General features: G+C 34.5%; 1 protein-coding gene across 2 annotated transcripts in view; it reads left to right on the forward strand.

Moving 5' to 3' along the window:
• The window catches only part of LOC149580169 (metal tolerance protein 5-like), a 182,637-nt gene that overhangs the window by 133,017 nt on the left and 30,085 nt on the right, over positions 1-19,535 (forward strand). The window lies entirely within an intron of this gene.

The raw sequence follows: 19,535 nt of genomic DNA on the forward strand, positions 1-19,535 counted from the left end.
CAGTTGAGTTAGAGTAGCTGATTGGTGCTCTCAGTTTTTATTTCGGGCTTCTAGTCTGGGCTCCAAGAATCTTAGAGAAAGTGTCCATTTATAGTAAGTCACCTCGTCAGGTTCATTCATTATCTTTGTTCATCAAGATCACTCTGGTGTTGTCAGATTTCGATTCTGATGCTTCTCCAATTGCTTTCACAAGACGGGTGAATTATTATTATTCATCTAAACATGTTGAGGTTGCTATTTTTGTTGGTGTTGTATGCTGGTCATCTCAATATCATAGCTCGTTGGAACCAAGATGAAAAGTTTTAAATAATGGGCACAAGAAATAGTGGCCTAGTGTGTCAAAATATTATGTTACGATGGAAAAGGTCACTTTTGGAGCCAAAAGAAATTAATAAATTATATTATAATGACACTTTATTATATTTTAATGTTGTGAGGAGGAAGCTTCTTAAGTAAAGTTCATTTGGGAAACTTGTTCCATTTGAAGATTATAAATATGAGGTCATTTGATGGGAAAGACATCCAATTGAATCTTATTTTGCTTTGTTGTCTTTGCAATGTTTTCCTGAAGTTCTGATTTTCTATGCACTTGCTGAAGTATAAGGGTTTGGGATCTACAGCTAAAGTATTGTAGATTCAATTCTAAGAAATAATATTGTCTTCCTGAAGCTATGGCTATTGTGGTTGGAAGATCTTTTTTGCGAAGAAGTGTGCAAGTCTGGAGTATCAAATTCCCTACTGTTCTTACTGTATTTGGGAGTTTTTCAGTGCCAAGGATTTGATGCGAATGTTTGATTAGAGTGTTGTCACTATTTTCTGTTCAGTTGTGAGTATGAAGTAAAACGGAGGATATTTTATCAGCAAACTGGGCATCCATACCTAGTGCCCATACTGCCTAGCATAGAGGAGTTTGATGTTTTCTTTATTGGGACAGTGTTTATTACATGCCAACTGTGATCTGCCTTAAGCTGGAGGGAGCATACTGTTGTATGTGGTTCCTCATACAAATCTGCTGAATTTTACATCTACAGCAGTCACCTACAGGTTCATTTAATTACAAATTTCATGAGAGTTGTAGTAATAACTTGCAAGTTCATAATTGCAAATCAATAGTTTCATATTGGCATTATTATTCATAGTCCATTGTAAACAGTTTGGTATTGAAATACAGAGTCATAAGGTTGCACATTGTTTGTTAGAATGCCAAGTTGTAGTAATGTGTTTCAGTCATTAGATTGCATGCCAAGTGTTCGTAGAAATGTCTATTGGCTGTAGATGCACATTTCACATGTTGAAATCATATGTATGTATTTCAATGGTAAAGACAAAATGCATTTGTACTTTAGCTTCTTTGTTTGGACATCTAATAACCATTTGTATGTGTCTAAACTAAATTTGTACCATTACAAGCAAGCAAAAGTAATCTGAAGATAAAAGACAACGAGATAGAGATTTCAATGTTCATGCAAATTGTTCGACGAAATGTCAAACCATTAATCTTGTGAAGAAAAATTAAGCTAACCACCTGTTGAGGGTTATTACAAAAAGTGGGAGAATCACAGAGATTGTTGCTATAATATTATGAAAATTATTCTTTCTTCATAGTTGTTATCATGATAAATTTTGTAAAATTTTAGAGCATTGCATGGTTTCTAATTTCATCTCTTAGATTAGGATTTTCATAAATATTGAATAGTAGTTAAGTAGATGAATGAAAGATATTGTTGTTGGTGAATCATGGTTTAACTAGTGGTCTTACCATTTGGTACTTGTTGATTGCAAGTATTAGTGTAAGGCTAGTTTTGACCTGATTGCAAGCATCTAACTTCAATTGGAAATATTCATTTGGATTGTGCCATCATTTGGTATTTGAATGAGTGTTTACAATATGAAAATTATCCCCGCATCCTTAGAAGCAACCAACCTAATTTACATAGTTGATTTGGCAAAGCAAGGACTTGTTAAGAGTTTCACCTCATCATCAATGATCTCTGGCATTGTTAAGAGTTAGTTTAGACTTCCTAAACCCTTATCTATTTGTAGTTTATTTCATTGGAAGTAGTTGAAGAACCATCATTACCAAATCATTCACATTTTCAAAGTTGATATCCTTTGAATGAATAGCTTAAATCCCCAAGTGATACCCAATATATCACATCACAAAACTTCATTAAGTCCACAATAAGAAGGAACCTTGAAGTTGTTTCAGTTGATCACACAATCATATATATTGTTTAGCATCTAAGCTTCCTTATTCAAGAAAGGATTCAATATTTAGTGTTCTCTTCTATGATACTAAGTATTCTATCCTACATGTTAAAATGGTTACAAAAACCACATCAACAAAATATGCTTTATAAGCATATCTTATTTTAAATAATCATAATCCAATACCTATTATATTATCAAATATTTATGAATGGGGGTTATTCAAAAGGTGTGACTAATACCCATTAAGGTATTTTGTCACCCTTCTACACTCAAGGAAGTTCTCTCTCATTCGAGAGAGTGTGAACTTGGAATTATATAATGAGTTAAATCATTATATATAGAAGGCATTATTGGCCTTGTGTAAGTAAAGTATTCCCAAGTTCATTATTCTTTTAATAGGCTATTTATTGTAAGTGTTCTAATAAAATGATATTTTATGGGGTTTTTAAACCCAAGAAGGTTTTTTGGACATATCCTTCTTGAAATTGTTAAACTTATATGCTTATATTAATATCATAAAGACTAAAAAGAATATCAAATTTTCCTTGCAAGTTATGCAATTCCCCAGTGATATACTAGTACAATTAATATGTATAAATAGATATCATTTCCTTCAATAGTATTTCCTATGCCACAACAGAAACCTTGGTTCTCACAGTCTTCAATAACATAATTTATCGACAACACTACATTGTGAAGAGAGTTCCACACTCCATCATTTAGAGCAATACAATTGTTTTTGGATTTGGTTGTGTGCATTTTTTTTGTTTTAATGTTTCAAATCACCTTCTATGACCCATCATCAGGACAAGAAGAGCAGGAGGGAAAATATTGCACACAATCAAATCCAAAAACAATACAATCTTCAGATTCACAAGTACAATTCATATCCGAACTTCCATAAATGCACATTAAATTTGATACCAAATCATAAGCCCTTACAAGCTTTCATTTATTCTAGACTGATGTAGTTCACACTTGCCCCTTCCACATTGATAGATTAGTTCAGGTTGGTGGAACGATTTAGGAAAGAGTGCCTTGGAGGTGATGCATCTCTCAATAGTGTCTTCTGATCACTTGTTATTTGTTTGCTATGATCTTTTTCCTCTGTATACAACTTAGGAAACATGATATGGATACTGAGTCACATGATTGTGATATAGTTAGAGTTAGACTTGGTAAATATGATGGTATATGAGCATACTATGGTGTTCGAGCACTTGTCGGATGACCTAAAGGTGGCTAGCACTGTGTTAGCAGAGTCGATGGAAGATCATGGCTTCCCTGTCATCACTTGCACCAACTTGCTTGTAAATTGAATAATATTGTGGAATGAATATGCAATATAAGAACAAAGGAGTACGTCATTGTAGTAGTTGTAGTCTTCCTAGACTTTTCGATCTAGAAGCTAGAGGACTCGCTTATATGCAATTTCCAAGTTTCAAATCATATCCTCACTTCTTCGAAACTCTGAGTTGTATATATACCTATGCTTCTTATGTCGCCCAACAAGGAGAAGCAAAATTTTTTTTTTAAAAATTGAACTAGCCCAAAACAAAGAACTATTTAAAGTATTATTAAGGTCGGCCTTAAGTTAATTAATTAAAAAATATAGGTAAATAAATTGGCCACAAATTTGAGACATTATATTTCTTCATGTTTATATGTGTAATGTGTAAAATCCATGCTTGTATACAGTATAACTATCACTTTATTTATTATTCCCGCCTATTTAAGGTGGAGACTAATGTTTTTGGTTGAATCATTTTGCAATTAGTTTGTCAAACGGATGATGCCTTGTCAAAAATAAAAAATTATTTTTAATGTTTCAGAGTCCATTTTTTTTAAATGTTTATTTTTCCGATTGGCTGCATGTATTTTTTCTGGGGGTTTAATTATTTTTCTTTTCAAAAATTCAGAAAAAAAATGTCTAATCAATAAAAAAGTAGTACAAGAAAATATTTTTTCAAGATTTTTTCTTTTGGAAGCTTCTTGTGAGTAGTCGTTAGGGTTTTTCTTCCAAGTAAATTTTGCTTTGTTTCTCATTCATGTTTTATGAGAACAGATCAAGAATTTGGATTTTATGTCTTTCAAGAATTATTGAGTTTATAATCAGTATTTGCACCAGATTTGAAGTGGTGTGTTCTTCAATTCACTTCTCAGCTCAGCTCTATAGAAAAAGGTGACCATTGGATGTGGAAAAGGCTAATGCCCCATGTTCTCCTAGTGCACATTTTCTTGTTTATTTGTAAAGGTTTCGGTTTACCTATCAGAAATAACGTTCATCTGTAAAGCTGTAAATGGGCTATGTTGGAGCTGGATCTGTTTTTGGAATGACCCAAATGTTAATTTTGCCTTATTGATTTTGATAATGCACAAATTCTATTATATTGAAAGGTAATTGCAATGATTCTTAACTTCTAATACACCTTCTGAATTCTCTTTTCTTCCAATTTCTCAAATTTCAAAGGTTCCCAAATGTTATTGATTTTGATAATGTACAAATTCTATTATATGAACGGTAATTGCCAACTTCTAATACACCTTTTGACTTTTCTTCCAATTTCTCAAATTTGAAAGATACCCAAATATTTATTAAACAAAAATTTATAGAGATAAACTATAGTTTAAGAAAAGATTTTTCAGTTCTTTATTTCCATCTTTTTGAGGACTTCCAAATGTGTGCTTGAACCTAAATTAATGTAAGGAGTTATATATATAATTCACAATGCAACATTGGTATGGGGGAACATTGAGACAGGGACAAAATGGGTCTCAATTTGGGGATGGTAGTGGGGGAACCGAGAGGGAGGGGTGCCGCATACTATACATATAGAACATGAAATGGTAGTTTAGAAATGATGTTTCAGTAGAACATACCAAATTAAGATACTTGTACATAGAAAAATACCAAAGGAACTAGAACCATTGAACATTCAACATAGGAACATAGTACATACTCAATAGTAACATTCATAAATCAAAATTCAAATAGAAATCCAAAATAATTATTAAATAGAATTTATATTAGTTCTATCAGATATCAATTATATAATAAAGATGATTACAATGAGTAGCATCATGAATGATATGATTCATTATCAATATCAAAATTAGTACAAATTCATGTCAAAATGACAAAATGTAGTAATGAGAAGCCTCTAATCATCCCCCAAGCCAAAGTCTCCATCACTGAAACTATTGGCCTCCTCACCCTCAAGTTCCACTAAAGGAACACTAACCAACCTTACATCTATTTCTACTCCAATCTCATCCTCATCAATAAGAGATGGACCCTTTGGCTCTATAGCCCATTGTGCTGCTAGACTCTCTTTGCACATGTGTGTCTTGTGATCTATGATATGAAAGACATTGTGTACAATAACTAGCTTCTCTACTCTCTTAGAGGTAAGTTTGTTCCTCTTAATAGAGTGGATGAATCACCTAAGCACACAAGCACCCAAACATCCAATTAGAGGTAAGTGCTTTTCCTCTTATCTGAGTGGATGAAGCACCCACCCCTAATGTCCTCAAGCACCCAAGCAGAGCAGCGATGGGAGCAACAACACTTGGGTGAGGGTAGGGGTACTTGGGTACTCTAAGTACCCATCTCGAGGACATCCTCACACTAGGTACTCCTTAGGTTTGGGTCGGATGTGCATTGCTAGGTTTCACTATGTTGGGTGGATATTTTGCAATTGGCAATTTGGGAAAAATTCAGTCATAGAATAGGTAGACCAGCCACAGTGTGTGAGATAGAGTCTCCCCTTTCTTTGGATCAACTCAAGGTAAGCAAGAAGTTGAGGGATTTGAAAAGGTATTACGAATATTCTTTCCCCTTAACTTTCAGAAAAAAATCCACTTACCCATGGGGCTATCAATGGGCAAGATGAAACCTCAAACTACACTTCTATCAAAAGTTGTAAAGAGTGATACCAATAAACCAACACTAACTCAAAGGCTAGCTGAAAGCGTACTAGTTTGGCTCCAAATCCGGTCTTAATCTATGCTATAAGAATAATATTTACTATTCGGGCACAAAGACTTCCAAAAGAAAAGATTTCTAACTATTTTTTGTGAATTAAGAGAAAGATACAAGCTACAGTTGAAGCTCCTAGTCTATCTATTTCCACAACAACTCCTTGTCGAAGCTTTAGCTCCAATTGCTTCCTAACTCTTTATACTCAATTATCAAGAATGCAAAAACACTTGAATCAAAGATAACAAATGCAAATCACATTGAAAGCTCCAACTTGCACTAGTCACAATTGTACTCAATCAAAGTGATGCTTGCACAATATCTCCATAGCTCTCTTGCATACAATAAAAAATGACTTTTACAATGAGGGAGCACTCCTTTATATAGGCAAAGGAGCTGAGAAAAAGGAGGAAAAAGTGGGGCAACTCAACCAACTTTGACCTAGTCTAACTAACAAGAGAAATTATTGGATTACATGTCATAAAGACATTCAAATCGTATTAAATTATTACATTACATGTCATAAGAACATGCAAATCGTATTGCATGTGATTACACAATTTCATGCAATACAACCTCTCCAATTTGCAATTAGGAAAACTAAAGATGGAAGAGAATTGAAACAATCTCAGGGATTGTTTTGAAGGGCCTTGTACTTGGTGATGCCTGCAAGATCAGGGATTCTTGTATTCTGTACCACTACATCCTCTTTGATGAGTTTCTAGTTGTCATTTGAAAACTTGATGTGATCAAGGTTTTTCTCATTTGAGTTGTTGTGAATTCTCCTTTGTAGATTGAAGATGTTTTGACATATCTTGAAGAGTGCACCGCAACATGAAGATAAAAACATCTTCCAATGAAATTGGATCCATGAAAACTTTGGGATTTGAGTTACAACGACGAATCCATGAGGGATGAGTGTTCAAAGTATGGATTAGAGACTTATGAAACACATATGATGGCTGGAAATGAACAGGAAAGCATATGTATTTGGGTGAAAAGGGCTAAAATCAGAATCTCAAGGGTGGATTGCATGTGGGCAAAGATGGACTTTTGTGGGTATGGCCACTTTGTTGTTTAAAGAGTGACCTTTTACCAAAATTGGATTCTTTGGATGTAATTACAAGTAAATGTGCATGGAGAATGAGATCACATGTAAATGCGGACAGAAAATGAGATTACATGTAATTGAAGATGGAGGGTGAAATTAAATGTAATTGCTCTTGGAATGTAATTGCATATAAAGTAAATGGATGAAATTTTCTTTGGCATGTGTTGGTGAAATGGTGTGATGCACTTGCATGAAAAGGTGAAAAATGGAATGAAGTGAAAATGCTCTCACATTCTTGGGAAAGAACTTGCAACCTCTTAAAAAAGAAGAAAAACGAAAAAGAAAGAAAACAACCAACAAAGACAAGCACAAAACAAACACATACTTTTGATCTTAGACTCAAACATGTCAACAAGCAAGTTGCTCTCTTATGCAAATTTGAAATTGGATTTTGGGAAAATTCCAAACATGTCAAAATGAAGGTTTTCATCTTATTCAAAGGAAAAATACACTTTTCATGGCATGTTTTTGAACAAGTGTGCAATAACAAGCCATAATATGCAACAAAATAGCAAGATAAACATGAATTAATGAGCAAGATTGAAAATGTCCACTTACTTGGAGATCAAAGAGCCAAAATAGAAAGATTTATAGACTTGAAGACCAATTCTCCTCCAAATCCGGATTCACAAACAAGTAATTGTTTTCCTCCACACTTGTGAGTAATGGGTGATAAATGAGCATTCAATGGTCCATTGTGGCATGAGAATGCCAACAACGTGCTTTCTTTCCTTCAATACCTTAGACACTTTTGCCAAAAATCTAATGTTTGGACATTTATTACAAGAAATGTGATCTTAGAATGTTATGTAATGAGGCGTTTTTGCTCTTGGAATGCAAAAACGTGTTCATCAATCGTATAGATATTTCTTCGAGCCTAAATGTGCTCCAAAAATCCCAATAAATAGACATTTTCACAAAAACACGATCTCTAAAGGGCATGAAGCAAAACATTTTTTGCATGAGGATCAATGCCTAAGGCATGGGAATGCAAAAATATGCAAAAACGACCCTGATCTTGGGATTCCAAGTCATAACATGGGCAGATCTAGGCATTTTTGGTGAAAAACGTGCTCTTGGAGGAGGAAACATGAAGTGTTTTGCCCTCGAATCTTCAAACTTAGGTTCTATCTTTGCCAATGCATGCAGAGAAATGCAAAACACATTCTAGGAAGGACAATGCATATTTTAAATGAGATAGATTGGGCTCTTTTTGCAAAATGCACTCTAGGAGTGCAATGACATATTTAAAAAAGCATGCATTTGTCCTCTAGATGCAAAATATGCAAGTCTCACTCTAGATTGTCCATTGCATGTTTGTAAGTTACATGCATTTACATGTATAAGTGTTTTTAAAATGCCATTTAGTGCAAAATCGTGGTCTCTAGAGGCATTTGCATATTTACATGTAAATGGGTTGAAAGATATGTAAATACACAACTTAAGTGATCAATTAAGCACATGTCTTATTGTTTTTTGAGGAAATATTGCTTATTTGTGTCACAAATAATATTTACACTATACATTTAGTATATCATGTGCAAATATCATTTCAAAAAGCTTTGACTTAAATGTTACAATTGAAACATAAAGAAACTCAAAAATAATTTAAACTATATAGTTTATAAAGTCACTTAAGGGAAAAATTTAAAAAACAACTCAACATGAAAATATAACATCAAGTGCTCTATAGTCACTTAAGTGGTAATGTAACTTAAAAACATAACATAAAGTGAGTTTATGTTATATTTTTCAAATAGTGAATGTCAACATTAATATATAGCATGATATTTTAAATTATGCAATTGCATCTAGAGAGTCCACCTTTTGGGCACTAAAATAGTCATATCTTTTGACTGCCAAGCCCTAAGATAGACCGAATCAACAGGAAAACTGAAAGCCATGATTTGAGTAAAACCAAAAGCTAACACACACTCAAAAACGAGAAAAAAGATGTTGAAGGCTTCAAAAATCAAGCATAGGCGATTAAGCCCTAAGATAGATTGAATCAACGAGAAAACCGAAAGCCATGATTTGAGTAAAACCAAAAGCTAACACACTCAAAAATGAGAAAAAGGATGTTGAAGGCTTCAAAAATCAAGCATAGGCTCAACAAACAGAAAAATTAAAAAGACTTGATGAAAGCCTTTAGTAAAAGAATTGATTATATCAATTGGGGTTGATTGGTTGAGAAATGTTGTCCAATTAAATAATGAACTAACTCGAGAAAAGCGAAAATAAGTTGAAAAAATTTCATACTGTTACCTACATTTTGTGGTGACAAAATGTAGGACAACACACTGATTATTCATTGAACTTTGACTACTTGATTTCATTTGTAATAGTCCCAATAAACTTGTGCAAATCTTAATACCTAGCTAGTAATGTCATCCTAAGATAATTTTTGTAATTGGTATAAATATCCTCAGAATATAAATTGGACAAAAGAAAGAAAGATAGGCCAAAGCTCCATTAGCTTCCATTTTATGGGTTGAATGGTGATTACCTTCCCTAGACCTACAATGCCATCTACTTTTCCAAAAAAAAGCCTTCACCAAAATTTGGAGAAATCTCTGCAGATGGAAGGTCTTGGATGAGGGTTTTCTTCTATTAGAGCTCTAGATGTTGCAATTGTTGTAGCTGCCCTATCAATCATCTGAATTCTCTAGGCACAACCCCTTTCCTTTGTAGGAACTTGCTGTATTTTCTCCAAGTACTTACTTTTTCTTTTTAATTTCTCTAGATCTTCAATTTTGATGTTATCTCCAATGGGTTATGGGGATGTAGGAGACAACTTTTGACTTTTCATTTTACTCTTCCATTGGAACCCATCTTCATTACTTGGTTTGTCTTTAAGGTCTCCTTGGTTAGCAGAACTAGCAGTCGTTTGCACCCACACTGTGTTTGTACTTTCCACAAAGAGAAGTTGCTTTATTTTTTAACTGATAGTCCCAAAGAATCTCTGTATAACTTAGTGAATCTAGCACTAGGGAGAGTTCCATCTTTGATTGTTACATTCTTTACAATAGTCAAACCATGAACTCTTCCATCTCTAGATGTACTTACCTTATCTACCATCTTCTATAGACTTATAGCCTATAAAGTACAATTAACCCAATTGAAGACTCAATGAATATGCTCAAACTCAATCCCTAATGCCCATTTAAAAACATGAAATCAAAGATGAACACATATGTAGACGCCCGAGAGGAAATAAACTTGTAAGTAATAAACATTTGAAATCATAACTTGTTGTAATGTACCTGTTCAAATCTCACCCAACTCAATCTTGTATTGTTGTACAATGCTAGTGGATGAAAGAGCTTTCCGTATGGTGGTGGTAGATGTATGGTGGAGGAGAGGAAGTCTTCCAAAGGGAGGTGTGAGTCAGTGTACAGTAGGAGGTAGGTAAGCTGTATGACTATAGGTATGGTGATGAAGGGCAAAGACGGAGGGAGGTGATTATGGCATGCAGGGAAGAGGGGGGAAATGTAGTGGTGGGATTGCTCAATGTACAAGAAGAGGATCAGAGTACAATGTGAGTGAGTGGAGGGAGAGTAAGTTAGAGATGGGGGGAATGGTGTTGGGGGTTGTATGGTTTAAGAAGGGTGAGTATAGTGGGAGGGAAGTGACCTACAATGAGGCAATATGGCTTTGCAAGGGAGGTCACCAATATAGAGAGGATACACCAATAGAGTAAACGAATTAATCATGTCCAAATGTAGAAAAAAGGAAAGATCTATATGATATATATTCGTCATAGCACATGCATAATCAAACTCAAGATAGTTGCCAAAACACTAGTGACAACATATATATATATTAACCTCCAAATGATAGTATTTTCTTACGTATTACATGTGATCTGACAAGATCCGAGCAGATACAAATAGTCCCCAAATGACGACAAATGACAAATCTTGCAGACAAGTGAAATATCGTTATGATATTTCCAATGATAGAATAGAGTGGCATTGGACCACCAAAACTGTGTCAAGTAGAATAAAGAGGATCTTCCACCTCAGAAACTACGCACGACGATCCCTTAGCTTTCAACCTCCAGAAATACAAAGAGAAGTCAAATCTCATCCATGGTGAATAACTATTTTGAGCCACCTCCTTATAAAGGCCTCCAAGAACCATCTATCATTTTAGAATAGGCCAAAAATATTAATTATTTCATTATTTTATCAACTTGGGCCCCATATTTATTAATTAATGAAATCTCCTTTATTATTTCATTTAATTCCTAGGACCAATTAATTAATTAATTATTACATTAAAATTGGGGACATCATACTTGTATACAAAATTTGAAATTAAGGAAGTCACACAAAACTCAAAGAAGTCTTATTTAGAACATAACATGCTCCAAAGCTCCTATTTTGGCATTGGGAGGACATTGACCAATGTTGTGGTATTAAGCTATACAACTGCCTCTTGCAGTTGGTTGAAAGTCTCCAAAACCTTTTTAGCAAGCCCAACAAACTCATCATGTGCATCTTGCAATAATTGTAGTACATAAGAGCACACTGTTCTTAGGCATTTGTATGCGAAAAATGAAAGCCTCATCAAGAGCACCATGATGTGCATATCCTACAATCATGGTATTTTATGCCATCAAATTTCGCAAAGGCATTTCCTTGACACATGGTTAACAACTTGTCCTTTTATCTTTGAGATTAATTAAAAGTTCTAATTTCTTAAACAATTGATATTATTTTTGATAACATGTTATGCCATATAGAAAAGGTTGCAAGACCCCTCTATCAAAATTTGAAGTGCAACTCAATTACAAGGCTTTCTATCATCTTTTAATTCATTAGATTTTTTTTTTCCTTTTTTTAAGTTTTATGGAACTCATTTATGTGCTTTGGAGTCTATATCAATTAGTGTAACACTAGTACAATGGTACATTGAGTTGATGGGTTGCAGGGATGAGTTTCGGGTATGAGGAAAAAAGGGCCTCAATTTTGAGACGGTGGTGGGGGTACGGATACAAAAGGGGCTGCATACTACACATGTGTAACTTGAACTGCTAATTATGAAATGATGTTTCAACTTTCAATATAACATACCAAACACTTGAACATAGAAAATTGCAACACGAACCAAAACGATTAAAATGTTCAACATAGTAACATAATGATAAAATTATATTAGTTCTATCAAAGATTCAAAATTCATTGTTCAAATATGAAATGTGAGATATCATAAAGATGATCATGATTACAATGGCAAAGTAGCATGATGTGAAATAATGAATCATGATTGATATCAAAATGAATACAAAATCATCTCCCAAGCCAAATTCATCATCACTAGAACTACTAGACTCCTCATGATTAAGTTCCGCTAAAGGAGCACCAACTAGCCCTACATCCACTTTTGCTGCTATCTTATCCTCGTCAATCTGAGATGTGTTAGAAATATAAGAGAAGTAATTGAGAGAGGAGGGGTGAATCAGTTACCACAAAAATAAATCTCAGATCCCTTAGATGTCAGAACAAAATCTAAACTCTGCTGAAACTGTTGTTACTTGGTTAACCCACAGGCACTCGGTTAACACTAACAATATGTTGTAACTTGGCAATCACTATAATAACAACTGTTACTTGGCAAATACTGAACATGCAGATCTTAATATATTAAGTGTAATAATGTAAAGTGCCTTGACAATTTTTGAAGTTTTATCCCTGTTTTTCCGCCTTAGGAATTTTGTCAAACACTTCCCTTGCAGCCTCAATTTGTTGATATTTGTTGTTTTGCTATGATTTTTGAATGCCAATGATATTGATGAATACAAATGATTGCAAAATAACTAATTTGAAATCAAAGTGATATGCAACTTCTTTTTATTATTTTCCAAATGCAAGTACATGAAATTCTAATGTAAAATGCACACCTACAGCCAAGAGGTATTTTCACAAACACTTGGCATGCATTCTATGAATGACTATGCAATGAGACATTTTTACAAACATTTGGCAAACAAACTAAACAGCTGAATTAAGTTGATTTCCCTTCAATACTTCAATGTTTACAATGATTGAATACTTTGGTAACAAAAAGACATATATTGCTTGTCAATGTACCCATCTACAATTGCCAAATGTAAATACCAAAAGAACCTAGAATAAGTAGCTGAGATGACATGCTTTTTGGCTTTGCTTTTTTTGGATTTTTTTTTTGGACTGCTTTTTCGGATCTGCTTTTTCAGACTGCTTTTTCGGATCCGCTGCAAAAACTAAAACCTTTCTCCTTGCCAACTGATGTCAAAAATTAGATGCACAGGCTGAACAAAAGTCACTGAATATTATCTCCCAATTAATCACAAATGAATTGGCCGAATACCAATTCCTCCACTCCCAACTAGGGTTGATATCTCACAACCGAAATTGGCACCTTAGAGTCTTCAAACCCTCAGGCAAGTATGCAAGCACTAAGGCTCTTAGCAAAATAGATGAATATGCAACTCAAGATGTGTAAAATGACCCCCCAAAGGCTCCTTATAAAGATTTCACAAGCAACTCCAAGAAGCTTCTAGAGGAATCCAACACTTTATTCTTTCAAGTGACTTTTTGATATTTTATTATGTCAGTCACTTTAATATTAAATCAATTAAATATAAAGTTACTTTTTAATATTTCATTGTTTAGTAACCTTATAAGTAATTAATTTAATATATCTTTTCCCCCTTATTTCTTCCTTTTTAGCCTCCGGGGAAAATAAAGGCTAAAATAAAATAAGTAGCTGGTGCCTGTCAAAAAGGGGACATTACAGTCCTCCCTTCTCGAAATTGCTTGTCCTCAAGCAATTGCAAACTCGGGTGCTGTAAAATCTGCTCATTCTCCCATGTGGCATCCTCTGCAAGCAGATCCTTCCATCTCACCAAGTACTCCTTAATCACTCTGTTCTGCAATTTCCTCTCTCTGACATCAATGATCTCTTTAGGCACCAAGACCAAATATCCCTCCTCATCAAGTGGTGGAAGATCTGTGGAAGAGATAACCTGCTGACCTAATGCCTTCTTCAGGCATGAAACATGAAATACATTATGAATCTTGCTGCTCGCAGGCAGCTCTAACTCATATGCTACCTTCCCAATCCTCCTGGTAACCCTGTATGGACCGTAGAACCTTGGTCTTAGTTTCTCTGCTCCACTCTTTTTAAGAGAGGACTGTCTATAGGGCTACAATCGTAGATATACAATATCACCAATCTCAAAGTTGCGCTCAACCCTGTGTTTATCTGTATAAGTCTTTTGCTGATTCTATGCCATTACCAGATTATCCTTGGACAGCCTCTGCAATGTGACCAACTTCTTCACAAGAAAAACAGATTAGAGGAATTTTACCTTTGTACTTTTCTTTGCCTTTGGGATATCTTCTTGCAAGTAGGGCTTCAATGTCTTCAAGATCACCGTCAGAACTATCTTCCTCTTCACTTTCAGATTGTTTGCCTTTAGACTTTGCAACTTTCTTCTTGAGTGACAACTTAGCTTCAAATAAAGACTCAAGATTGCCAGAACTAGGATACAATTATCATAGTTATCTAGCTCAAATGCTGTCAACCTTCCCACTAGAGCATCCAAATTTATCTTGTTATTGGGATCACATCTCATCTCTTGAATAGCTAACAATCTAATTGCATGTATAGGAAAAAGGGTTCTGATTACCTTGCTTACAATTGTTGCATCATCAATTTTCCCTCCAGAGGCTTTGATTGCACTTACACTAGCTTTGATTCTTTCAACATATTTTGCAATGTTTTCATCTTCTCTCATCTTCGTCTGATCAAATTGACCTCTCAAGATTTCTGCCTTGGCTCTTCTCACATTATCATCACCTTCATAGATATCTTTTAGTTTGGTTTGCATCTCATGAGCATTGGTACAACCTTTGACTTCATCAAATTCAGCATAGTTAAGAGTAGATGCAATGCCAATCATCATAATGTTATGATTCTTCTTTACAACAATCTCCTCCACAGTCATAGTTCTCGTAGGAGCTTTGTAAGGGTTGATCAAATATTTCAAACCTAAATCACTGATGGTTGCCAAATGCAACTTCACAAGTTCCTTCCATGCCTCGAAGTTATCTATGTTCAACTTGGGAATCTCTCTTCTGTAAGACATCCTGATCTTTAGCTTAGGTTCTTGAAAATTTCTCTGCAAGCACCAAAAGCTCTAAGGCCAATTGTTGGAAATATAAGAGGAGTAATTGAGAGGGGAGAGGTGAATCAGTTAACACAAAAAATAAATCCTAGATCCCTTAGATGTCAGAACAAAATATAAACTCTGCTGAAACTAAGTGAGCTTGGTTAACATTCAACTTCTGTGAACTTCTCTTTGATGCCCGAGATAACACAGTAGACACAGTCTTCTCAACTTGGCAAACATTGGAATGCTCGGCAGACACAGGAAACTGTCTTCATTGCCCGAGTAATCTCGGCAGACACTGACTAGTAAAGATATGACATTTTGTGTAACATCAAAGACAATATACAATTGATCAATTGTTTTCAACAATATGGATCTACATCCCATCGTGCTGTTTGACTCTCATTGTACAGGCATAACTTGTGATCTATGATATGCAAGACATTGTGTACAACAAGTAGCTTCTTCACTCTCTTAGAGGTAAGCTTGTTCCTCTTAATAGAGTGGATGAAGCTATAAGTAGACCAGTTCGTGTTTGCAGCCAAGGAACTAGAAACTTGAGGTAGAAAACAAATGGTCATTGTGAGAAAATTAGAAAAGTAAACTTCTTAAGTTCACTTAAATTTAAAAATAATAAAATTAAAAATTTAAGAACTTGAATAGGTTCTAAAAAAATGACGGGCTACAAACTTGAGATAGCAATCGAATGGCTAGTGTAGTGATCTTTGCCCTCTATAATTCATCAAATTTCTACCACGAAATTGGATGCTTTTGTGCCATAGTTCTAATGTCTATCTTTTCCAAATCAGAGTAACCTAGGACATAATAAAAGTTATAACATAATTTCTTAAACATACTCAATAGTAAAACTGAAGTTACTAAACTCTACAGAGTAAATATTAATGACAAATATTGAATTAGCAATTATGTGTAAGAGTTGCAAATTTCATCTATTCAAAGTGAATCTTACCAACAATCTTAGCATCATACATCTTCCCAATGCACGTAAAGAGCCTCTCCTTCACCTCATTATCCTAAAGTGGTGTAACTCTACCAGGCCTACACATGTACCACTTAAGATTCAATGCATAGGCAGTCATGTGCAAAGGAGTGTTTCGCTTCTCCTATCCGTGGTGAATGATAGGTTGAATGTGTTCATTGTACAATGCTTAAGTGGTCTTCCTCTCATGCACAACAACTCTCATCTAGCCAAGCATGGAATTGATGGACTCATAAACCTTTCCAAGAGTAGGTGCATCTCCACCATATCAAATGACCTAGGAAACAAGAGTAATGACAGATACTATGTATTTTGCATCACTCGAAATTTGATCCCTTTTCACTGTCTCCTTCACCCTCTTCCCTTGCTTTTTTTTGGACTCAACCCACCTATTCCATTCTTGTGTCATACCCATAAGTTGCAGTGGCTCTTGCAATTCAACCATTCTCTCCAAGACAATGTAATATGATGCGTATTTAGTCTCAATTGGTTTCAAGAACTTTTTTGCAAAGCTCCTAAAGAGTGCATATGAAGTGTGATGATGTGCTTTTCAAACTAGCGACATAATTTAGCATCACTTTTTTTGTAATAGATGATCTATTTTATTGTGGGTGTTAAGTTGTAAATATGTCTACTTGTCAAGTAATTGTATCTTACATCTGGTCAATTTTTCTTTTAATTTCCTCTCGATCTTAGTTTTTTTTTCACATTAGGTGGGACTCCTATAATACAACTCTTGTTTTATATGTTTTGTTTATTAAGTGTTGTATGCTAAGATCCTCTCTATCATGGTATTAGAGCAGTTAGGCTATACTAATCATGTTTACAACTTATACTAGAAGATATGGAGAAATCGATGGGAAAACTCTTTATGCTCAATCAACACATATGTAAGACCACTTTTCTTGGATGTGTTGTCTTTTCTGTTTTTAAGTCATTTTCTACTTAGTTTTTAATTGAGTGCAGGAATCAGCTAGCTTCTCTATAAACCGCAGTGTGTGTGGTTACTGGTATACTTTATAACGTGACCTCTAACATTGTCATGACACATCCTCCAGTACCACATGTTTTGAGAGAGAGTGGATCTCGTGACCTCATGCCTACTACAAAAAACTCTCCCCACTTGAGCTAGGCGTGCAACTCAATCTAAGTGAGGGACGTACTCCCTAGATAGATTGCAAATGTCCCAATCCATATCCCATGGGAAAATCAAGACACAAGATCTTGGTGGCCATTCCATTGTTGACACAGTGGAGAGTAACCCCACAAGGTTTGAACTTTGGTTGTAAGCACTATAGGTAAGAAGCTCTACCATTTGACCATCACCTCCTTCCTTGTTTATGTTGCTAATGGTGTACATTGAGTTATAAATACACCAAGTAATCTAATTTATCACGGGAAATCCACATCCATGTATAGTTATTTTTTAGCATATTCCAAGTCACACCATGATAAACATAGAGAATATGCTCATATTATTAGATCATTATCACATATTCAATATCATCTAGCATTTAGCTATACTTGATCTCTATATAGTTTATTTTTCCATCGTGTAAAACTAACTTTAAATGTATAAATATTAAAAAGAAACATGATATAAAATGCATCCATACTATAGAAATAATCTCATCTCTCATACAATGTCAAAATCTTTAATTTAATAAAGATGTTGCAGCATCATCCTATGGTTAATGATAGTTATGTCAAAGTGCTGCAATGGATTGGTAGAGCAGTATCTCTGAGATTGGAATGGGATCCTAGTATTCCAACAGGCACACGGGTGCAGATAGCATTCGTTTGGTATGTAGATTCAGATTGCTTAAGGGAAAACAATCTTTGGGAGGGTGGACTATAATGTCCTCTTTTTGCATCTTCCTAAGCTTCAATTATTTTGAGAGGTTAGCCTGTTATCAGTGGTCCCCATATGCTAATGAGGTGATTAGGGGGCCCTCTGAGGGCAAATTAAGGTTACTCAGATGACCCTTTGGGTGTTTATTTTATTACCTTTTCAGTGCATTGATATATTTATGTTTTTCCTTCCAAAGGTCTTTTAAGCTCCGTTATACACAATATTTTTAGTAAATCACTTGGACGGTTGGGTCCATACTTAATATTTATGTTAAGTCATCTAGATGGTCAGAGGACACCACGATAATATTCAAAGAGTTGACAAGCAAGATCAGTTGTTGATATAATACTTGGCATTTAATTGAGTTTAATAATTTAATTGTATTAATTAAAGTCTACATTTAATTTAATATAATTAATTAAATTAAAATATCTTTATGATTAAAGGGGATATAAGGGTTCGAGTGTGCATTTAATATATTAATGTCATAAAGTATTAAATTATTATGCCAAATAGAGTGCTAACATCTAGAGGTATAAGGATATTAAAGTGACTTTATATTAATGAAGAAATTATACAAGGGAGTCACTTTATTATTATTTCTCATATGCAATATTAAAGTGGAAAATGCAAATAGGGTTTTGAGAAACTTCATGAGGATTATAAAACTGAGATTTGAGGAAGTAATTTGATATACTTGGTTTATTTATTTTATTCTCTCTGAGAAAATTGGTAGCCTGGCTTTCAATGCAAGAAATCAAAGGACAAAAAACCTTGGAGTTTCTTGGTGGTTTGGATGAAAACTCATATCCATGTTTGGTGTAGATTCATCCAAAATTCTCCATTGTGCTAAGTATCACCTTATTGGAGGTTTCAACTGAAAATCTTTTGGAGGTTTTGCACATTTTGGGAGAGTTGGACAACACTCGGCTAGTGCTTGGAGGTCAGCTTTATATATCAGAATTTTGAGAGTTATTTTCTACCTATACAAGTCAGCCACTTCATATTTGTTCAGCATTTAAGGCAGTCATGTTTTCCACTTGGTAATGGACTTCTATTTATCATCTATGTGTGTAATCATTTTGATTAATCAAAACCCTCATATTTGAAGGAATTTGTTCATTGTTGTAGTAATGTGTCACTATTAAGATAATATCTTATACTTTCTATAATAGTCTACTACTTGTCTGTAGTCCGTCTTTCAGTCTAGATAGGAATGTT

This window comes from Cupressus sempervirens, chromosome 1 (assembly GCF_028749045.1).
Source record: "Cupressus sempervirens isolate cs-2001-9-10 chromosome 1, ASM2874904v1, whole genome shotgun sequence".
NCBI lineage: Eukaryota > Viridiplantae > Streptophyta > Pinopsida > Cupressales > Cupressaceae > Cupressus > Cupressus sempervirens.